Raw genomic sequence first — 23361 nt, forward strand, 5'->3', positions numbered from 1 at the left:
TTGCTGCTGCTGCTGCTAAGTCGCTTCAGTCGTGTCTGACTCTGTGCGACCCCATGGACGGCAGCCCACCAGGCTCCCCCATCCCTGGGATTGTCTAGGCAAGAACACTGGAGTGGGTTGCCATTTCCTTCTCCAATGCATGAAAGTGAAAAGTGAAAGTCAAGTCGCTCAGTCATGTCCGACTCTTAGTGACCCCATGGACTACAGCCTACCAGGCTCCTCCATCCATGGGATTTTCCAGTCTCCCCCAAAACATACCTTCACAAAAATATCTTCAACAGTGTTTGACCAAATATCTAAATACTGTAGCCTAGCCAAGTCGACCCATACAATTAACTACCACAAACTTCAGCTTTGGTTCTTGTAACTTCACCATCACTGGGCAAGGCTGATGCAGCTGAGAAAGAGACAGAAGTGTGAGCATTGCACAAGCAGGAGCCAGACAGAGTGGCCCTTCCACTCCACTTGCACTGTGCCACAAGTGTGCTAACCTGCCTTGTTTCCCCTGCTTATGTTTTAAATGGATTCAATAAACTGTATTATTGGAGTATCTTCATCAGATATATGCGCCTTTTCTTCCTTGACCTGAGATAGCTTATCAGTTATTGGACTTGGAGGGTACCATTGCATAAGGCAATTTCTCACACTGCAATGTCCAAACATCTAGCGTCAGCTTTGCAATGACATTTTTCTATACTTTAGACCACATCTTTTCTTATTCTCTATGGGCAGTGGGCATGGGAACAGGAGTAATGGGGATTAAAATGCTCCACCCCATCACCGGGTTGAGTTTTATTCTTCTACTTATAAAACTTTCCAAAAATATTTGACTGTGTTTTTCAAGGACTGGATGTCTGGGGAGAAACTGTGAAGTTACCTTCTGTCCATTCTATGGACAGAGGAGCCTCGTGAGCTACAGTCCACGGGATCACAAAGAGTTGGACATGACTAAGTGCACATGCTGTATCTGTTCTGTAGTACTTGGTTATTAGGAAGAATAGGAACACTAGTCAGGGACTCTGATCCAAAACAGAAAATACAAGCTGAGTTCCCAGATCCATCCCCCTCCTTACCTCCTCCTGCGGGAGCCTCAACCCCAGCCACCATAGAGGTCACCTCCAGGTCAGAAAGGGAGTCCTTGCTCTCCCTACTTACAAGGTGTGTACAGGAACTATGAATGGCATGGGCTGGGAATTAAACTCCTTCAAAGCAGAGACTTGTTTTCCTTTGAACCCCCAGCACCTACATCCTGCCTGGCACATAAGATGCTCAGTGAAACCTTGCTAAACTGAAGAGGAGTTGGAGGGAGAGCCAGGTGACTGGTCTGCAGTGAGGGAAGATTTGTTTCTGACTGCCCACGTTGGCAATCTGAATGCAACTTTTCCTAGAAGTGCTGTCATATCATGGTGATTATGTGCTCGATACCATGATGTGGCCCTGAAGGAGTTAAGTAGGCTTTTGCCAACCAATCTGTGGGCATAACTAGCATATATAACACTGTTTTCCTATGGGATATATATCACAAATTTTAACTAATTTACTTAAGAATTATTCATAAGCTGAGAACTGCCTGCCTGTACATATCGCCCCTATGGTCAGCCAGCCCCTCATCCCAGCATGTCCATATATTGGTGGGTATATGGGAAAGAGTTCAGGTTCACTGATTCCACCACCTCCCTCCACCTGTGGTAACGCAGTGATTTTTGCACTCCACCCTGCGCCTTGTAGCTGGTGCTGTAACACCTCAGGGCAGAAACTGCTCCTTAATGTCACACCTTCCTCTCAGCACACACTGTCAGCCCCCAGCACATTGTCAATGCAAGAAACAGAGTAGTCACCACACCACTTCTTAGGAGAGTTGTTTCCCACTCACATCTCCCTGGAATGTGGGAGGGGTGGGTTGTTAAGGGTGGGTGACAGGGAAGAGAATGTGCAGCTGTGCTCACAGCCCCCACCCCATGGCGCGCCCACTCATTCTCCAGTAGGGGGAGCCAGGACATGGCAAGCCTCTTCCTTTCACTGAAATTTTCCAGCCTGATTCAACTCTTCAGTCTTAGCGGTACAGGAGGGATTTCTGCTTTTCAGAATGAATACTATTAATGGGGAAAAGATTCATTTTATTGAACATACATCTAAATATCTTGAATGAAAGAAACATGCAAAATGATTGTCAACTGTAGTGCTTTCTACGGCCTAAGCCCATGCAAACCTGTGAAGAGTAGCCTAGGAAACGGATTCTGAAGAATATTTTTTGCAACTCCATATAGTGAAGTTAGTTAGATCAGTGGTTCTCAGCTGAGGACAATTTTGCCTCCCAGGAGACATGTTGCAATTTTTGGAGACATTTTAGGCTTTGATAACTGGAAGGGAGAGGTTAGAGGCCAGAGATGCTGCTAAACATCCTGCAGTGCTCAGGACAGCACCCCTCCACATGCACACACAAGGAGTGATCCAGCCTAAAATGTCAGGAGTGCTAAGAATGAGAATCCTGAATTAGATAGATATCTGTGGTCTGTCAACATTAGGATATTATCTAGGGTAACATCCAAAGACCATTAACAAACCTAGTATTTGCAAAGATTACAATATATATCAAGGCAAATGACTTTCTTCTAAATTTTATTTCCTTATCATTGGCTCAATGCACAGGTTTTTATACCTTGATTTACAATTTTAAAAACTGTCCTTAATGTTTGATCTCTTGCTGTTAACCATGTTCCACAAATAAATAATGTTTTTATTACTCAAAACAAGTAACTTATTGAGAGAAGAGAAGAAAAACTGCAAAGCATGTTGAGATAAAATGGCCAGCTTATTTACCAAACTGGTGACTACAGCAGATTGTATTCTCTGTAAATGACTGCATCCTACATACTCTATCCAATATGCTCCTCTTATAATGTGACTTTGGCACTCCTTCCATTGAAAGGTGGGGTCTATGCTCCCTCTAGTTGAATCTGGGAGAGTTTATGGCCATGGCACAAATTAAATTATGTGACTCCTGAGGTTAGGTCATAAAAGGAATATAGCTTCCTCCTGGTTCTCTTGAAACCTATCCACCATGCTGTGAGGAAGCACAAGCAGCCACATATGTAAATATTCTGGCCAACAGCCCAGTTGAGGAACTGAGATCTCAGTTGAAAGGCAGTATTAACCACCAGACATGTGAGTGAGGTGGTTTCTGTTTTCAGCCATTGAGTTGCCTTCAGTCTTCCAGTCCTTTCAAATAAGGAGACAGACTTTGTATGACAGAGACAAGGTGTTTTTGTGCCCTTTCCAAATTTCTGACCCACAGAACACATAAGCATAATAAAATTGCTATTTTAAGCCACAAGCTTTTGGAATAATTGCTATGTAGTTAAAATATAAGTGGAATAGAATTTTTGCTCAAATATATATAAACTTTATCCTCCAATAAAACCTGCAAACTACTATACATCATAGATTCTTCAGGAAAGTTGCTAAATGGCCAAAATGACAATTTCTAAATTTCTAATGTCAAAGATTTACCAAAGTGGTAAATAAGTGGCGAACATGCAATCACCTTCCTAACCTGTACCTAAGGCAGACATCCCTAATTCATCACAGAACTCTTTCTTGATGAGCAGGGATCCAGCCTTAAAACCCTTCCCAACAAAGCACTCAGCAAAATGCGTTGACAATTACCTGATTTGGCTTAGCACACCATTTGAAACCTCTTCGCCATCCTCAGTCTTTTTATTTATAAGAGAGGCTGGTTTTCACTGGATAATTTCCAGACAGAAGGTCTCATCTACTGTTTAATCAGGTGCACACAGTACCTATTTGCAAAAATTCTGTTCTATTAGCTCTGTAGATGAATATGGTTGGGATCTTTTTATCATGACTTTTGAGAATTTGGCTATAAAACAACAATAGCAATCTACTGGTGCCAAAAGACATTTTTATCAAAAACAAGCAAACCCAAATCTCCAGTAACATCAGAAAAATGTTAAACTGCCTTAAAGAAAACAGTGGGAGAATCCCTAAAAAAGAAAGAAGACTACTATGACGAGATGGACCCGTATGTCCAGTCTGTGATGGAAGATTGTCAATTTTATAGGATGATTCAGAGGTGGAATCCTTAATTTTAGTTGGATGAGTCAAGTAGATGGTGAAAGGGGACGTTGGTACATGTATTGTTTTGAAGTCTGTTCAATGCACAGTGTTATACCAGGTCTAGGGAAGAGCATGAGGTTAATACGCCCTCTCTTTTTCAATTTTCTGTTTATGAATTTGATGTCTTCACCTTGCAACTGACAGTTAAATTTCTCTCTCTCATCTATCAGGGATTCTGAGAAGCCAAAAGTTGTTTATTTTTAAAAAGGAATGTAATAATGGTTATTTGAAGAAAATTGACCAAGGTGATTGAATTCCTGGGCAGGCAGGCAAACCATGTGTCAGAGGCACTTTCTAACTCAAGATTGTAAAGATTCTGAAGACATCACAGTCAACTTAATCTTTCATGGTGAGTTTTTGAACTCTGAATCAAGTCACCTACTAAAGAGGACAGGAGTAGGGACAAAAAGGAAAAGTTATATTGACTAAAATTCTCATATTATTTGAGACCATTTAAAAAATCATAATTTAGCCAAGGCAGTAACCCTAGGAATATTTCTGAGATCTTTAAGAACCATCTTCTCCATCTCTCAGCTGCTCTCCTGTGTCCCTTCTCACCTTCAAACCACCCCCCCAGCTTTCCTTCCTTCCGTTTTCCAAACAAACTAACAAACTCTGTGTCTTCATGCTTCCACTTAGACACTGAAGCCGACTTTTCCCTCCCCTGTCTGTTTTAGAGCTTCCCATCTCTGTCCTAACCCCTAGAAAAACTATGTGATTCCTCATCTAATCTTATAAACAGATTTGAGCTGAGGTTTACTGTAGTCTCTTTCTATTAAGAGCCACTATCCTATAGGGAAAAAATAATTGAGAACCAAATAAATTAAAAGCAAATGAATTTCATTGTTTTATCTATTAAGAAGACTACATAAAAATTCCAAAGAAGGTAAAAATGTCTATGGACATTAAACATTAAACTCTCATGATTCTTTGAGAGATGTATTATTGTGTCCATTTTTCCTGATGTGGAAATGGAGGCTCAGGCCTGTCAAGAGATTGTGTCGAGCTCCCAGAATTCAAACCCAGACTAAGTGAACTACAAAGCACATGCTCTTAACTCCCATACCTCATTGCCTCCTGTTATATATCTTGGTTTTGAGAGATAATAGGATAGTCTTTTCTGGGCAGCTTGAAGAGATAAGGGCACTTTACCATCCTTATTCCTGAGAGCCAGTATTAAAAGGGCACATGTTTGCAACTGTGGGTATGCGACAACACTTAGGAAATGGCTTGCTTCCAATAGCTGAGGGCTTACTAATTTAAACACCGATTTTTAAATGTGCATGGAAAATTTTCTTAAGTGTGTTATATAATGTTTTGCCTTCTTAAGCTAGATATTCTAAACATAATTTAGCCTTTAGCCTTTCCTTATATATTCTAGGTTCAACAATGTGAACATTAGCTGCAGTTAGCGAGGCTCTAAGACAGCTATGCCCTCGGGACTGTTGAAGTACATATGGCTGTTTTTAACCTACATTTCAAGTGGTCCCAGACTACCACACTATTTGAGTTCTCGTGTCTGCTTTTCATAGATTTTCTGCCATGCTGTCAGCCTCTTGGTTACTGACTCTCGGTGCTATTAGTATCTGTCTGCATTAGTCTTTATTTGCCCTCTTAGATTTCCTACTAGTTATCTGTGGCGGATATGAAACCAAGATATTTAGGCCTGTTTTGTTTGGGGAAAAAAAGTAAATACTCACTTAATGACTGAGAGGATTTCTAGTGCGTAGGAAACATGAATTTTCATGAATAGAACTTAAAATGTCTATTTTAACTTTCTGATTCTCTGGGTCAATAATTGAAGAGATTGTTAGTTAAGCAATATCCTAGACATATTCATTGGTACACCTCCCCAACAACCTCCTTTAAAGGAAACTGTCATCAGCCACAGCCTATGGCTTCTTTGGGGGTTATGCTTTGCCCGTTTGATCATGGTCTCTCCCCAGCCACACACACTGCATGATACTGATAGGCAGAGCACCAGACCCAAGGGCAACCAGACCACAGATTGGCCAACAACCATGATAAAAAGATAAGCTGAGTTTGCTGCTACTGCTAAGTCATTTCAGTCATGTCCAACTCTGTGTGACCCCAGAGACGGCAGCCCACCAAGCTCCCCCATCCCTGGGATTGTCCAGGCAAGAACACTGGAGTGGGTTGCTATTTCCTTCTCCAATGCATGAAAGTGAAAGTGAAGTCACTCAGTCGTGTCCGACTCTTAGCGACCCCATGGACTGTAGCCCATGTGGCTCCTCCGTCCATGGGATTTTCCAGGCAAGAGTACTGGAGTGGGGTGCCTTTGCCTTCTCTGAATAAATTTCCTGGGGGGTATCAAATCAGAGCCCTAGAGAACAGAAATCCATCAAAGTAACCCAGAAGTACTAGAGACAGGTAATTGGCCACAATGCAACAATTGGATTGAGTTTTAAACTAGCATAGAATCATGTCCATGACAGAAAACATTTGATTGATAGGCATAGGTCCAAGGAATCAAGAAAACGTTATAAATGATAATACAAGTCAGATCAGCATCTTGGGCAAGCTGTCTACTTCTGATGTTGTCTTTTCGTCCTAGTGTAGTGTAGTTTTCTCTGTTTGAGCATTGTTTTAAGGTGAGCTTGAGGTCAGCAGGCCTCTCTATAGACCAGTCCAGCTTAGGGGCCTTTGGAAGTGGGATTTAATTCAAGAGTCAATTTCCCTTCAATGTCACTGGGTATGAGCCAAATTTGTCTGCACTCCCAGAGGAGGTGGATGGGTGCAAGGGGCCACTGCTGGTACCAAAGCTCTGGCTCCTTGTGGAGTCCAATCGAAGTAAGGAAGTCCACTCTGGGTCCCTTCATGGTCACCATAACTGTCAACTTAAAAAAAAGATATACCCATCCAATCCTGAAAACCATATTGAGGCAAGTAAATGAGAGGTGCTATCTGAAACAAAAAGCTCATGAGGTTGAGCTGCAGTGCATGAGGCGGTGATGCATCATGAGCCATCTGAAATGACGAGGCAGCAGAATCTCTAGGAAAGCTGGTTAGAAGGAGGAGGAAACAGAAGTAAATGCATGGAGTGAGGCAGAGGTGCTCTGTAGGAGATAGAGACAGAATGTCCTCTTCTGTGTGGATCTTAACTCCCAACACCAGTTTTCTCGAGGCAACTTGAGTGAGTCTCTGTGTCTTCCACTTGAAAGAAGCTAACTACAAAAATCAATTTCTTGAGAGCTGAGTTGTTGGTGTAACTTCCTATATATTTTAGATTCTGCACAAACAGAAAAACACAAACAATGTAATCACACAAGAGAAATAACAGCATTGGAAATGGAGACACTTAAAGTCAGAATTAACACAAAAGACAAGTGTGTATGAAGAAAAGATAATTATGGAAAATACAGGACCAGCATCCTAATATAGCTTGAATAGTCAACCCATCAACACAGAAACAAAGCTTACAAGATGAAAATGTAAAACAATCAGAAGAAAGCTCTTGAGTCCTGCTAAGTTTCTTTTTTTAATTAAGTGATTACAACCTACATACAAGTCCTGGTTATGTGGGTTTGTGTATGTGGGTGTGTAAGGGGAGCACCATATGGGGCAGGGCAGGGGTGTGATCATTCCCAGGAGACAATAGTCTTTGTAAAGAGGCACAGCTGGACAGTTGCTCCCATGGGAGCCCCGCAGGGAGGAAAGCGATTAGCAGCAGATGGTTACAGAAACGAGCCAAACCTGAGGCCAAGATGCAGCTCACCTATTCTTGGTGGCTCTAGAGCATGTGACTCAGTTGATCCTTTATTACCTCCACAGAGGTTAGCAAGGCATGATGGAGGTCCTCTGAATTCATCTTATACCACAAAGCGGTCAATGTAAGGTCTGAAAACAGTAGATACACATCTTCTCTGTGCATCACACATGACTCAAAGCTGGCCTCCAGGGATTCTGCAAACATTATTGTGGACTCACACAACAGACAGAGGAGAGGCAGGTGGGGCCACCATCCAGCCAAGTGATGCCACTGTTCCCGGAGTGTTCTGCAGGAATAGAGGAGCAGAGGCCAGCCTTAAAGGGAGCCAGGGTTGCCGCAAGGAATGCAAAGGAATGGATCAAATCAGAAGGACTGGGAAAGATGATAAGCAAAACTAAGCAGCAAGATGAATGACTAAGGTAGGTTGAAGAAGGAATTCATAGGGCCTGGACTCCATCTTAGGCCTGTTCATGCTGATCATGCTCGGCCACCTTTCCAATGGACTCTGAACTCTGTGTTTAGTGCCTATGAAAACAACAACAGAAGGATAAGACCCCCTCCAGACAAGGGAACCTTGAAGATCGTATCTAGGTTACTCATTGCCTAAGAGAAAACATACACTAGTCACCCCTTCCTCCAGACAGGCCATAAATTTTTCTGTATCTATCGGAGTGTAACCTCGGGTTTATTGATTATTGGCTAATTGTTTGACTGTTTGAGCACATGAGCACATAGCATGTGAATGATGGGGTTATTGGGATTGTATTTTCCTTGGTTTAAGGAAATGGCAACCCACTCCAGTGTTCTTGCCTGGAATATCCCAGGGACGGGGGAGCCTAGTGGGCTGCCGTCCATGGGGTCGCACAGAGTCGGACACGACTGAAGCGACTTAGCAGCAGCAGCAGCAGCATGTAAGTCTCAAGGAATTTGGAGTGGTGGGTTCAGACACATACATATGGCGTATAAAAAGATTTTCACAAATGCTGGTTGGGGTCCTTGGCTAAGAGGAGACTCTGCCTTGGGCCCGCTGGTGTAATAAACTGCACTCCACTATCTGCATTGTCCTTCTGAGTGAGTTTGTTTCCTAGAACATGTGGCTACAACAAGGTGAGAACAACACATCCAAGTGCTAGGTATCCAGGGATAAATTAATCAGGTCTTCATCTCAAAAACAGGCCATGACTGAAGGGATCAGGGAGAGAGATCACAGAATGGCCAGGAAACCCAGAAAACCGGGCTCTAACAAGGGGCAGTGTTAGCCATTCAGTCATGTCTGACCCTTTGCAACCCCATGGACTGTAGCCTGCCAGGCTCCTTTTTCTATGGGCTTCTCCAGGCAAGAATACTGGGGTGGGTTGCCATTTCCTTCTTCAGGGGATCTTCCCAACCCAGGGATTGAACCCATATCTTTTCCATTGGAAGGCAGATTCTTTACCACTGAGCCACCTGGGAAGCCCAAAACTATTAATTAATGGTCAATTAATCTACAACGAAGGAGGCAAGAATATAAAATGAAGAAAAGACAGTCTCTTCAATAAGTGGTGCTGAGAAAACTGGACAGCTACATGTAAAAAATATATATATATAATAGAACATTTTCTAATACCATACACAAAAATAAACTCAATATGGATTAAAGGCCTAAATGTAAATACCAGATACTATAAAACTATTACAGGAAAATATGGGCAGAACACTTACACTGAAGCAATATCTTTTTCAATTCACCTCCTAGAGTAATGAAATAAAAACAAAAATAAACAAACAGGACTTAAGTAAACTTAAAATCTTTTGCACAGCAAAGGAAACCATAAACAAAAAGACAACTGGCAGAATGGGAGACAATATTTGCTATAATGTGACCAATGAGGGTTTAATCTCCAAAATATACAAACATCTCATGCAGCTCAATATCAAAAAAACCAAGTAGCCCAATCAAAAATAGACATTTCTCCAAAGAAGACATACAGATCGCTAAAAAGCTCATGAAAAGATTCTCTACCTCACTAATTGTTAGAGAAATGAAAATCAAAACTACAATGAGGTATCATCTCATACCAGTCAGAATGACCATCGTCAGAAAGTTTACCAAAAATAAATGCTGGCAAGGGTGTGGAGAAAAGGGAACCCTTCTGCATGGTTGGTGGGACTACAAACTGGTACATCCACTATGAAGAACTACATGGAGTTTCCTTAAGAAATTAGAAATAAAACTACCATGAAAGTGAAAGTCACTCAGTCGTGTCTGACTCTTTGTGATCCCATGGACTATACAATCTATGAAATTCTCCAGGCCAGAATACTGGAGAGGGTAGCCATTCCCTTCTCCCGGGGAATCTTCCCAGGAGATTGAACCCAGGTTTCCCACATTGCAGGTGGATTCTTTACCAGTTGAGTCACCAGAGAAGCCCAAGAATACTGGAGTGGGTAGCCTATCCCTTCTTCAGTGGATCTTCCTGACTCAGGAATTGAACCAGGGTCTCCTGCATTGCAGGTGGATTCTTTACCAGCTGAGCTATGAGGGAAATACCCAAAACTAACATATGACCCAGTAATCCCACTACTGGACATATACCCCATGAAAACCATAATTCAAAGAGATACATCTACTCTAATGTTCATTGCAGCATTATTTACAATAGCTAAGACATGGAAGCAACCTAAGTGTCCACTGACAAAGGAATGAATAAAGATGTAGTACATATGTACAATGGAATATTCAGTTCAGTTGCTCAGTCATGTCTGACTCTTTGCGACCCCATGAACCACAGCACCCCAGGCCTCCCTGTCCATCACCAACTCCCAAGAGTCCACCCAAACCCATGTCCATTGAGTCGGTGATGACATCCAACCATCTCATCCTCTGTCATCCCCTTCTCCTCCTGCCCTCAATCTTTCCCAGCATCAAGGTCTTTTCAAATGAGTCAGCTCTTCACATCAGGTGGCCAAAGTACTGGAGTTTCAGCTTCAACATCAGTCCTTCCAATGAACACCCAGGACTGATCTCCTTTAGGATAGACAGGTTGGATCTCCTTGCAGTCCAAGGGACTCTCAAGAGTCTTCTCCAACACCACAGTTCAAAAGCATCTGTTCTTCGGCGCTCAGCTTTCTTTATAGTCCAACTCTCACATCCATAAATGACCACTGGAAACACCACAGCCTTGACTAGATGGACCTTTGTTGACAAAGTAATGTCTCTGCTTTTGAATATGCTGTCTAGGTTGGTCATAACTTTCCTTCCAAGGAGCAAGTGTCTTAATTTCGTGGCTGCAATCATGATCTGCAGTGATTTTTGAGCCCAGAAAAATAAAGTCAGCCACTGTTTCCACTGTTTCCTTATCTATTTGCCATGAAATGATGGAACCAGATGCCATGATCTTAGTTTTCTGAACGTTGAGCTTTAAGCCAACTTTTTCACTCGCCTCTTTCACTTTCATCAAGAGGCTCTTTAGTTCTTCTTCACTTTCTGCCATAAGGGTGGTGTCATCTGCATATCTGAGGTTATTGATATTTCTCCCAGCAATCTTGATTCCAGCTTGTGCTTCCTTCAGCCCAGCGAAGCCCAGCTTCCTTCAGTACATTTCTCATGATGTACTCTGCATATAAGTTAAGTAAGCAGGGTGACAGTATACAGCCTTGATGTACTCCTTTTCCTATTTGGAACCAGTCCGTTGTACCATGTCCAGTTCTAACTGTTGCTTCCTGACCTGCATACAGGTTTCTCAAGAGGCAGATCAGGTGGTCTGGTATTCCCATCTCTTTCAGAATTTTCCGCAGTTTATTGTGATCCACACAGTCAAAGGCTTTGGCATAGTCAATAAAGCAGAAATATATGTTTTTCTAGAACTCTCTTGCTTTTTTGATGATCCAGCAGATGTTGGCAATTTGATCTCTGGTTCCTCTGCCTTTTCTAAAACCAGCTTGAACATCTGGAAGTTCACAGTTCACGCATTGCGGAAGCCTGGCTTGGAGAATTTTAAGCATTACTTTACTAGTGCGTGAGATGAGTGCAATTGTGCGGTAGTTTGAACGTTCTTTGGCATTGCCTTTCTTTGGGTTTGGAATGAAAACTGACCTTTTCCTGTGGCCACTGCTGAATTTTCCAAATTTGCTGGCATACTTAGTGCAGCACTTTCACAGCATCATCTTTCAGGATTTGAAATAGCTCAACTGGAATTCCATCACCTCCAGTAATTTTGTTTGTAGTGATGCTTCCTAAGGCCCACTTGACTTCACACTCCAGGATGTCTGGCTCTAGGTGAGTGATCACACCATCATGATTATCTGGGTCATGAAGATCTTTTTTATACAGTTCTTCTGTGTATTCTTGCCACTTCTTCTTAATATCACCTGCTTCTGATAGCCCTACCATTTCTGTCCTTTATTGAGCCCATCTTTGCATGAAATGTTCCCTTGGTATCTCTAATTTTCTTGAAGAGATCTCTAGTCTTTCCCATTCTATTGTTTTCCTTTATTTATTTGCACTGATCACTGAGGAAGGCTTTCTTATCTCAGCCATAAAAAAAGAATGAAATAATGCCATTTGAAGCAACTTGGATGGACCTAGAGATTAGGAAATGGCAATCCACTCTAGTGTTCTTGCCTGGAGAATCCCAGGGACGGGGGAGCCTGGTGGGCTGCCGTCTCTGGGGTCACACAGAGTCAGACATGACTGAAGTGACTTAGCAGCAGCAGCAGAGATTAGTATACTAAGTGAAGACAGACAGACAGGCAAAGACAAATATCATATGATATCACTTTGATGTAATCTTTGCAAGTGATACAAATGAAATTATTTACAAAACATAAACAGACTCTCAGACTTCAAAAACAAATTCATGGCTACCAAAGGGGAAAGGTGGAGGAACAGATAAATTAGGAGCTTGGGATTAACAGATATACACTACTACTGAAGCTCCAATAGTTTAGCCACCTGATGTGAAGAGCTGACTCACTAGAAAAGACCCTGATGCTGGGAAAGATGGAGGGTAGGAGAAGAAGGGGGTGACAGAGAATAAGATGGTTGGATGGCATCATCAACTCAATGGACATGAGTTTGAGTTAAATGAAATGGTGAAGGACGGGGAAGCCTAGCATGCTGCCATCCATGGAGTCACAGAGGATTGGACACAACTGAGCGAGTGAACAACAAAACAAAGATAAAAAAGATAATCAACAAGGACCTATTGTATAGCACAAGAAAGTCTACTCAATATTCTGTAATAACCTATATGGAGAAAAAATCTGAAAAAGAATTGAATATATGTATATGTGTAATAATCACTTTGCTGCACACATGAAATTAATCAACTATACTCTAACATAAAATTTTTTAAAAAGGAACCAGGGGGGCTATAAGCCAGAAACTTCCAGACACCACATTCACTGCCTACAGTAGACAGTTAACAGAAAGGGAGAAGGAGGGATGTGGGGTGGGGCAACAAAGATGGCCAGAGAGAGGGAGGCTATTTAACAGAATTGGGAAAATGTGGCCCAAGCAGTTAATATCTTCTCCTGCAAATTTTCTTCCTTCTAAGAATAAGATCACTACCAAAACCTAAAACATGATTGAGGTAATCTTGAAACAAATAAGAGCTTCTTTATGAGATTATAATTAACAAGTCAGTTGGAGAAGGCAATGGCACCCCACTCCAGTACTCTTGCCTGGAAAATCCCATGGACAGAGGAGCCTGGTGGGCTGCAGTCCATGGGGTTGCGAGGAGTCGGACACAACTGAGCGACTTCACTTTCACTTTTCATTTTCATGCATTGGAGAAGGAAATGGCAACCCACTCCAATGTTCTTGCCTGGAGAATCCCAGGGACGGGGGAGCCTGGTGGGCTGCTGTCCATGGGGTCGCACAGAGTTGGACACGACTGAAGTGACTTAGCAGAACCTTTGGTCTTAACTCTGGAAACTAAATTTGCATGCTCATGGTGGCTTCACTAAGTCCCCCTTGACCATCCTATCAACAGATCTTTTAAAACTGACCCCTGGGAAACTTCCCTGGCAGTCCAGTGTTTGAAAGTCTGTGCTTACAATGCAGGAGATGCAGATTTGATCCCTGGCTAGGGAACTGAAGTCCTGCATGTGGCATGGTATGGCCAAAAGAAATTAGAAAAGAAATACACTGCTAAGAGTGAAGAGATAGTTGCTTAAATAATCTCCTTTATTTAGTAAAACAATCATCTACTGAGAGTTGGAGTGGAAGAAAAGTATAATTTTAAGGAAAGAGAAACAAAACAAGCAAACAAAAAAAAAGAGCCCTGGCGTGGCATCCACTGGAGAGGTGGACGGTGTCACCTGCACAGCTGCCTCAAGGACTCTGAGAGGACTACTTGCAGGAGGATCTCTAAGTGTTCTGGGTAAATAGGGATGAGGTCAGCAAGGGAGGAGACTAAGGAAACCCCTGCCCCATAACACTGTCCTGGGTAGCATGGAACTCACTCTGATGCGAGAGAAGGCCTGGCGTCACCCTCAGTGCTCAGCTACATGACCATCAGTTGCAGCTGCCCCACCCAACACTCTCTCCTTCCTGAAGCATCTCTTGGATCCTAGGATATTACACTTTCCCTGTTTTTCCTTCTTCCTTCATTTATGGCTACTCCGAGAGTTCTTTTATTTTTTAACTTTTGTTATGAAAAAACTTCAATCATGTATACAAGGAGAGAAAATAGTGCAACAAAGCCCCATGTGTCCATCACCAAGCTTCAACAGCAATTAACTCATAGCCTCTTGTTTGTCCTAGACTCCCAGTCTTTGGCTCTCAAGATTATTTGGGGGAGGGGGTGTGGGTTTTCTTATAAAGTGATACATATATTGCTCTTATTTATTTATTTTTATTGAAGTATAGTTGACTTACAATATAATAGTTCCAGATGTTCAACATAGTGATTTGATATTTTTATACATTACAAAATGATCACCCCTATGAGTCTAGTTACCATCTGTCACCATACAAAGTTATTACAATATTATTGACTACATTTTGTAGTCAATACAGAATTACATTTCATTACTTTATATTTCACATACATTACATTTCACATCTGTCAGCTTGTGCACGGTTGGTGGGAATGTAAACTGGTATAGCCACTATGGAAAACAGTATAGAATTTCCTCAAAAAATTAAAAATAGAACTATCATACAACCCAGAAATTCCACTTTGGGTATTTATCCAAAGAAAATGAAAACACTTATTAGTTTGAAAAGATATATGCACCCCAATGTTCATTGCAGCATTATTTACAATAGCCAGGATATGGAAGCAAACCAAGTGTCCATCAATGCCTGGATAAAGATGTGGTATTACTCATCCATAGAAGAGAATATTACTCAGCTATTAAAAAAAAAAAAGAAATCTTATCATTTGAAAAGACGCTGATGCTGGGAAAGATTGAGGGCAAGAGGAGAAGGGGACGACAGAGGATGAGATGGTCGGATGGCATCACCGATTCGATGGACATGGGTTTGGGTGGACTCCAGCAGTTGGTGATGGACAGGGAGGGCTGGCGTGCTGTGGTTCATGGGGCCGCAAAGAGTCGGACATGACTGAGCGACTGAACTGAACTGAACTGATGACAACAAGACCAGCCCTACAGGGTGTTACGCTAAGTGAAAGAAGTCAGATGGAGGAAGGCAAATACCTTATGATTTTACTTATATGTAGGAAGAGAAAAACAAAAGAACAAACACAACAAAACAGAAAAGGACTCACAGATAAACTGGTGGTTGCCACGGGGGATAGAAGTGGGAGGATGGGCAAAATAGGTGAAGAGGATTAACAAGTACAAACTTACAGTTATAAAATGAATTAGTTTCATAGATTATTGTGAAGTGAATCCTAGTCATCACATCAATTATGAGGTGTGCCTCTGTAGACTTCTTTCTTAAAATAATCTCCATTCCTTCAATCACACTCCCCACAAAATTAACAACTCCTTAAGAGTGTCATATGCCCAGTCAGTTCTCACATTTCCCCAACTGGCCAATAAACAGTCTTGTTGTTTACTGGCTTATTTGTTGGAATGGATATTCAAATGAGGTTCATATATTCCTACTGTTTAATATGTCTCCTAAGTATCTTGTAATTTATAGAATTGCTCTCCAAGTCTTTTTTCTTTTTCTTACAATTTTTCTGTTGGAGAAATTAGATTTTTTTATCCTATGGAGTTTCCCACAAACTATATTTTGCTGATTACATCCCCTCATTTCTTTAACATGTTCCTCTATTCTTTTTATTTCATACAAATTGGTCATTACACCTAGAGGCTTAATCAGATTCAAGCTCTCCTTCTTTGGCAACCTTTCATAGGTGGCGTTAACAGTATGTAATGTTTGACTGAGTTTTTAACAATGTCAGAAAACACCGAGGGTCACCGTCAGCTATTTGGTGACCCTGAGGTTCATATAAGAAAATCAGCCTGTTTGGTTCACCTCAGCATCATTGAGGTCAGCTGAGCGACCATGGTCATCTCATGTCTCCAGCGAAGTTGGAGAATGATCGTATTACCTAACTCAGAATTTTCGTAAAGTCTAAAGGAAATGACACACATAAATATGCCAGCATTTCAGGGATGTGAGCCGTTATCCTTATTTTCATTGTTAGAGCAAGGTTTTCATCACCAGCACCCTGAGGACACAGGACAAGGATGCTGAGAAGATTTTGTCATTACCTCGGGCTTACTGCAGCCATCAACAGAGTTGTTCCCAAGAAGGAGACCCATCCTTCTGCCTAGCGCTTCTTGCCGATGTTTATGTCCATCATCGTCAATCTGTCTGCAGAAAGGGCTGGTGGGAGACCGCAGGAGCTGGTGCTTGAATCAGCAAAGCAAGTGCCCAGGTCATCTGGGGACCTGAGCAGTCATGCTTCTCCCAGGAAGAGTTCTAGGAGGCAGAGAGGGTTAAATGGTGCCCCTTCAGCTCATCTCTAGTCTAAGATGCCTTTTCTTTGGGAACTTCTATTAGAAACATGTTTATTCTTCCTCTGGTTTTGGCAAGTTAGTAAATTATTGTAATTTAACCCTATAGTCAGAACATTTGGTTGCTCATTTATCATGATAAGCATTTTATAAGGTTTTGTAAAAAACCACTCAGGCTTATTTAGGGCCTAAAGGCATTTGTCTCAAAATTGGCTCTGAGTTTGATTTTTATATTTATGTACATATTAAATCTTCATATTGCCACTTACACCCTCTTAATGGCCTCCATTTAGTGAAGGATCCTGGAGTCTTTGGTGAAGTTATAAAGCTAAGAGGCCATCTATAAGTTGGTCTACTTCTGTTGTAAAGATAAATCTAATTTTAGTGGCTTAATACCGGAAGTTGAGTTTCTAAGCTTTGAGAGTCTGTGCTGTCCAGCCTTTACTTAGAGGAGGGCTGGGCCAGCTAGCACGTCTCCTGCAGGGAGATAATACGGCAGTTACAGCCTTTGGCTTTTCTCCTTTTGAGGCCTAGGAATAAAATGCTGTACTCTTTCCTCAGTATATGTTCATGAGAAGAGCTTGAACTCTGGGCCAGACTAAGCTTATTAGCTGTTTAGCCCTGAGAAAGCTACCTGACCTCTCTGAGCCTCAGTTTCCTGTCTGTAAGATAAGATACTAAAAGTCATTGCTGTTGTTGCTATTGTAGGGATTAAATGAGATAATGCAGATGAAGCACTGAGCAGTGTCTGGCAAATTTTAAGGACTCAATAATTGCTAGGTGTTATCATTACTGGTCCTGGATGGCCAGGTATTACATTACAATTTTTGTTTAAAATAATATTTAGTTGGAATGGATGAACCTAGAGACTGTCATACTGAGTGAAGTAAGTCAGAGAATGAGAAATATCGTATGACAACCCTAATATGTGGAATCTAAGAAGAAATGATACAGATGAACTTACAAAACAGAAGGAAACAGACTTAAGAATGAATTTATGGTTGCTAGGGCAAAGGGATAGTTTGGAAGTTTGAAATGGACATGTATGTGCTGCTATATTTAAAACGGGTAACAGACAAAGACCTACTATATGGCACATGGAACTCCCTCAACGTTATATGTCAGCCAGGATGGAAGGAGAATTTGGGGGAGAATGTATACCTGTATGTAGATGGCTGAGTCCCTTCACTGTTCACTGGAAACTATCACAATTGTTAATCAGCTATACCCCAATATAAAACAAAAAGTTAAAAAAGAAAATTATCAAAAATATATTTAGTTGGAATATTACTCAACAATAAAAAGCAACAAACTCTTGATACATGCAGAGAAGGAAATGGCAACCCACTCCAGTATTCTTGCCTGGAGAATCCTGTGGACAGAGGAGCCTGGAGGGCTGTTGTCCATAGAGTCGGACACAACTGAAATGACTTAGCAGCAGCAGCAGCTTGATACATGCAACAACTAGATGGGTATTATGATGAATGAAAAAAGCAAATCTTACAGAGTTATATATTGTGTAATTCTGTTTATATAATATTATTCAAATGATAAAATTACAGAGATAGAATAGCTTCCTGGTTGCCAGGGTAATGTTAGGGATGGAGGGAGTGGGGTATGCAGTAGACTATAAAGGAGCAACATAAGGGAGATTTGGGATGATGGAATGGTTCTATATCTTGATTGCAGGGGTGATCACATGAATCTACATGTGATAAAATGGCATGCAATTAATACAGACACATTGCACCAATGTCAATTTCCTGTTTGATATTGGATTGTAGTTATATATATATAACCATTTGGGAAAACCAGCTGAAAGATCAGTGGTAACTCTGCACTGTCTTTGTAGCTTCTTGTGTATCTATAATCATTATAAAATAGATACTTAAAAAATAATACATAGGGCTTCCCTGGTGGTCCAGTGGTTAAGAATCCACCTTGCAATGCAAGGGACATCAGTTCAATCCCTGGTCTGGGATGATCCCACATTCCGGGGAGCATCGAAGCCTGTTTCTCACAACTACTGAGCCCAAGCTCTAGAGCCTGTGAGCCACAACTACTGAGCCTCATGCATGGAGCCCGTGCTCTGCAACAAGAGAAGCCACCATGACGAGAAGCCCATGGATTGCAGTAAAGACCCACCACAGCCAAAAATAAAATAAATCTTAAAGAAACAATAATACATGGTATTTATATTATAAAGTCTAAATACAGCTCATAGCTGAAACACATAGTATACTATGACTACAGCTCTTTCTGTGTGACACGTTTTTCCTCTAGATTTAAAAGTTGCCTCATATTTTATTTGCTTTGATTTGCTTTTTACCTAGTACCAGTTCTTCCTAGATTCTGTCAAAACTGTGAAATCCCCCTCAATGTGGTCAAACACACTAGGAAACTTCAGCTCAATTTTTTTCCCAGGTGACATCCCTCCTGGAACTCTCTGCCAGCTCTAGTATGAATCTGCTGTGCTCTTGGCTAATTTTGTACCCATTTTCATGGGAAAATATCTAGTCGTTGCTATGGTGGTGGTTTAGTTGCTAAGTCATGTCTGACTCTTGCGACCCCATGGACTATAGCCCACCAGGCTCCTCTATCCATTGGACTTCCGAGGCAAGAATACTAGAGTAGGTTGCCATTTCCTTCTCCAGAGGATCTGACAGGGATTGAATCTACATCTCCTACATTACAGGCAGATTCTTTATCTCTGAGCTACCAGTGAAGCCCGGTTGTCTCTATACCAGAGTCTTAAATTGCGGACTTGACAGGATGCTGAGATTTCAGAATATGTTACAATTTTTTCCCCACGTACCTGTATTTTCTGATTTTGCTGCTAATAACTTATACTACTTGTGTTACACCATCTTTATACCCTTTATCACAGAAGGAAGGAAGAGGGCATACAGTCTAAAAAACCAAATAAACAAAAGGTGTAATTTTAGCTTTGTGAGCACACACATGGAATCCTGGGGGGTATTCAGTCAGGCTTGTACTCCTCTCCAACAGATACAGTCCTCACACTGTGGTCGCTGGGGCACTCATAGTGGCTCATCTCTATCTTAAGATCTTGACCCTTCTTTCTTGGTGCATGAGGGTGGGGCTCTACTCCCAGATTCCTGGCAGGTACCACAAGGTCATCATCCCTCAGCCATAACCAGCCCCTCATTCCTTGACAACACTCTCATGTCCCTCCCCTCTCTCAGTTCCCTTCTCCAACTCCCTTAGCCATTTTCAGTCCCTTTGTCTCCAGTCCCCACCCAGGCTCTACCCCAGTTACTGGTCACTTCAGTACATTTTAATCCTGTGACCGGAAGCGGGAGGAAGAAAGTAAAGAGCTTCGGATCATGAAACTGAAAGAAAGAAGGGTAGAGACCCTTGCAGCGGTCTGGCCTCAGAATGGAGTGTTTAAAAGACCAGCAGACCTATTTCATTACTAAATTTAACCTCATTCTGATTCCCTCACATCTTATTAGACCAAAGAGTCTTTTAGTTTGTTCTAGATTTGGATTATTTTACAAAAAGCGACATTCTCTTAGGTATCGCCAAGAGAGGCAGAGAGGAAATTCACCAGACTTCAGTAAAAGGAAGCAAAAAAGCTTGAGGTAGAAGAGAGGAAGCAAGTCACAGACACAGAGGGGTGAACTGGGCAATGCAACCTTCCTCTCAAAATAAAGTGCGAGCTGCAGAGTACTCTTCAGGCCCGGAGAAACCAGTGAAGGGCTGTGCCTACTGCACCCTGCAAGTTCCTGACGGAACACTCTAGCTTACTCCCTACACGTTCATGTGGGAGCCTGTGGAATCTCAAGAAACAAGAGAATGTGCAACAAATTCTAAAGAAAAGGGCTTTAACATTCAATGTGTCTGGTGGAAATAAGCCTATGCGTCTCAGAAATTCTAAGGCAAAGCCCTCCAAACAAACCATGGAGCAATCTAGTGATGATCTGCAGTGGATTGTCTGAGTGGATTTGCTGCCTTCTGGTAAAACACAAATATGCTTAACAGGCCCCCAAATTCCCCTGGCTTTGATCTACATTCAAGAGCAAAGCCATCTGTGATATTTCAGGTTAACCTTGCGTTCCCTATCTTCTATAATCTCTCAAAGCTCTTGAGTATATTAAAAACATTTCTTAGGAACATTATAAGAAAAATGATCTAAAGTACAGCTCCATGTATAATAAGAATTTTTTCTATGTCCATTCCATCGTTCCTTTTAACAAATATCATGATTCAAGTACCGAAGTCCCAGGGAAACCGCTTGGCATATTAAAGCATTTTGAACTTGCTAATTCGATTTAAGAAATAGCCTGGCTAGCCCATATAGAAGGCATTTCACACCTCCTCTTCATAGGTGGTGTATTTCCTTAAGTGTACAAAGACCTGGGGAATTCTTAGTTTAATCTAGATTATTCACCTTGGCAAGATAGCCAGCAGTGACAGATGAAACCAAATCTGTGTATTTGCATAAGGCAAGAAGAACTGTGATTTTACTCTGGTGGCAGAACAAGGGCTGGGTGCAATCCCCAAATCTAATTACTAGAAGTAGAGCCAGCGAGCAATCTTTTCACCACACAATACAGTTTGTAAACAGTCTCTGTTTTAGGATCTTCTCTCCTATTTTTCTCTCTCCCTCTCTCTTTTGCTATGACATTTAGCCACTTGTGTAGATAAATTGTTAACAGCAACAAAAATGGTTCTGCAGAAAGTTTTCATTAAAAACCCAAGGAAGTCAGAATCTTATGGGCAAATGTATGGACCACAGGGAAGAGATGAGCAATTCATCATTTCTTTAATTTTATTTTTGTACCAACGGTTGTTTCTTTAATGATGGAAAAATGAGGGCCCCCTTACCTCCACCAACATCTTTGAAGACAAGACAGAATTAATTTCCTGTCTCCTTCGCCTCCCCACCCCCCACACCCATACCCCTTCCCTGCTATGGAGCCTCTTCTTAGAATCTCTAAGAAGTCTTAATCTCTGTCTCTTTTCTGAGTTTTACAAAACAGGAATCTGCTGGTCTTCATCCCATCTTGTTTTCTGCCTTGCTTCCATTTAATTTTTTTAAAACTTTTTTGTCTGTGCATATATACAAAGGAGCTATAAAATAAGGTTATCTCTGTGGAAGAAGGCATGGGCAGTTCAGTTCAGTCACTCAGACATGTCCAACTCTTTGTGACCCCATGGACTCCAGCATGCCAGGCTTTCCTGTCCATTACCAACTCCCAGAGCCTGCTCAAACTCATGTCCATTGAGTCGGTGATGCCATCCAACCATCTCATCCTCTTTCAACCCCTTCAATCTTTCCCAGCATCAGAGTCTTTTCTAATGAGTCAGTTCTTCTCATCAGGTGGCCACAGTATTGGAGTTTCAGTTTCAGCATCAGTCCTTCCAATGAATTATCAGGACTGATTTCCTTTAGGATGGACTGGTTGGATCTTGCAGTCCAAGGACTCTCAAGAGTCTTCTCCAACACCACAGTTCAAAAGCATCAATTCTTTGGCGCTCAGCTTTCTTTATAGCCTAACTCTCACATCCATACATGACTACTGGAAAAACCATAGCCTTGACTAGATGGACCTTTGTTGACAAAATAATGTCTCTGCTTTTTAATATGCTGTCTAGGTTAGTCATAACTTTCCTTCTAAGGAGAAAGCATCTTTTAATTTCATGACTGCAATTACCATCTGCAGTAATTATGGAGCCCAGAAAACTAAAGTCAGCCACTGTTTCCACTGTTTCCCCATCTATTTGCCATGAAGTGATGGGACCGGATGCCATGATCTTAGTTTTCTGAATGTTGAGCTTTAAGCCAACTTTTTTCACTCTCTTCTTTCACTTTCATCAAGAGGATCTTCAGTTCTTCTTCACTTTCTGCCATAAGGATGGTGTCATCTGCGTATCTGAGGTTATTGATATTTCTCCCAGCAATATTCCCAGCAATCAAGATTCCAGCTTGTGCTTCATCCAGCCCAGCATTTTCCATGATGTACTCTGCATACAAGTTAAATAAGCAGGGTGAGAGTATACAGCTTTGATGTACTCCTTTCCCGATTTGGAACCAGTCTGTTGTTCCATGTCCAGTTCTAACTGTTACTTCTTGACCTGCATACAGATTTCTCAGGAGGCAGGTCAGGTGGCCTGGTATTCCCATCTCTTGAAGAATTTTCCACAGTTTGTTGTAATCCACACAGTCAAAGGCTTTGGCAAAGTCAATAAAGCAGAAATAGATGTTTTTCTGGAACTCTCTTGCTTTTTTGATGATCCAACAAATGTTGGCAATTTGATCTCTGGTTCTTCTGCCTTTTCCCAATCCACCTTGAACATCTGGAAGTTCATGGTATATGTATTGTTGAAGCCTGGCTTGGAGAATTTTGAGCATTACTTTGTTAGCAAGTGAGATGAGTGCAGTTGTGCAGTAGTTTGAGCATTTTTGGTATTGCCTTTCTTTGGGATTGGAATGAAAACTGACATTTTTCAGTCCTGTGGCCACTGCTGAGTTTTCCAAATTTTCTGGCATATGCAGTGCAGCACTTTCACAGCATCATCTTTTAGGATTTGAAATAGCTCAACTG

This window comes from Bos mutus, chromosome 3, assembly GCF_027580195.1.
Source record: "Bos mutus isolate GX-2022 chromosome 3, NWIPB_WYAK_1.1, whole genome shotgun sequence".
Taxonomy (NCBI): Eukaryota; Metazoa; Chordata; class Mammalia; order Artiodactyla; family Bovidae; genus Bos; species Bos mutus.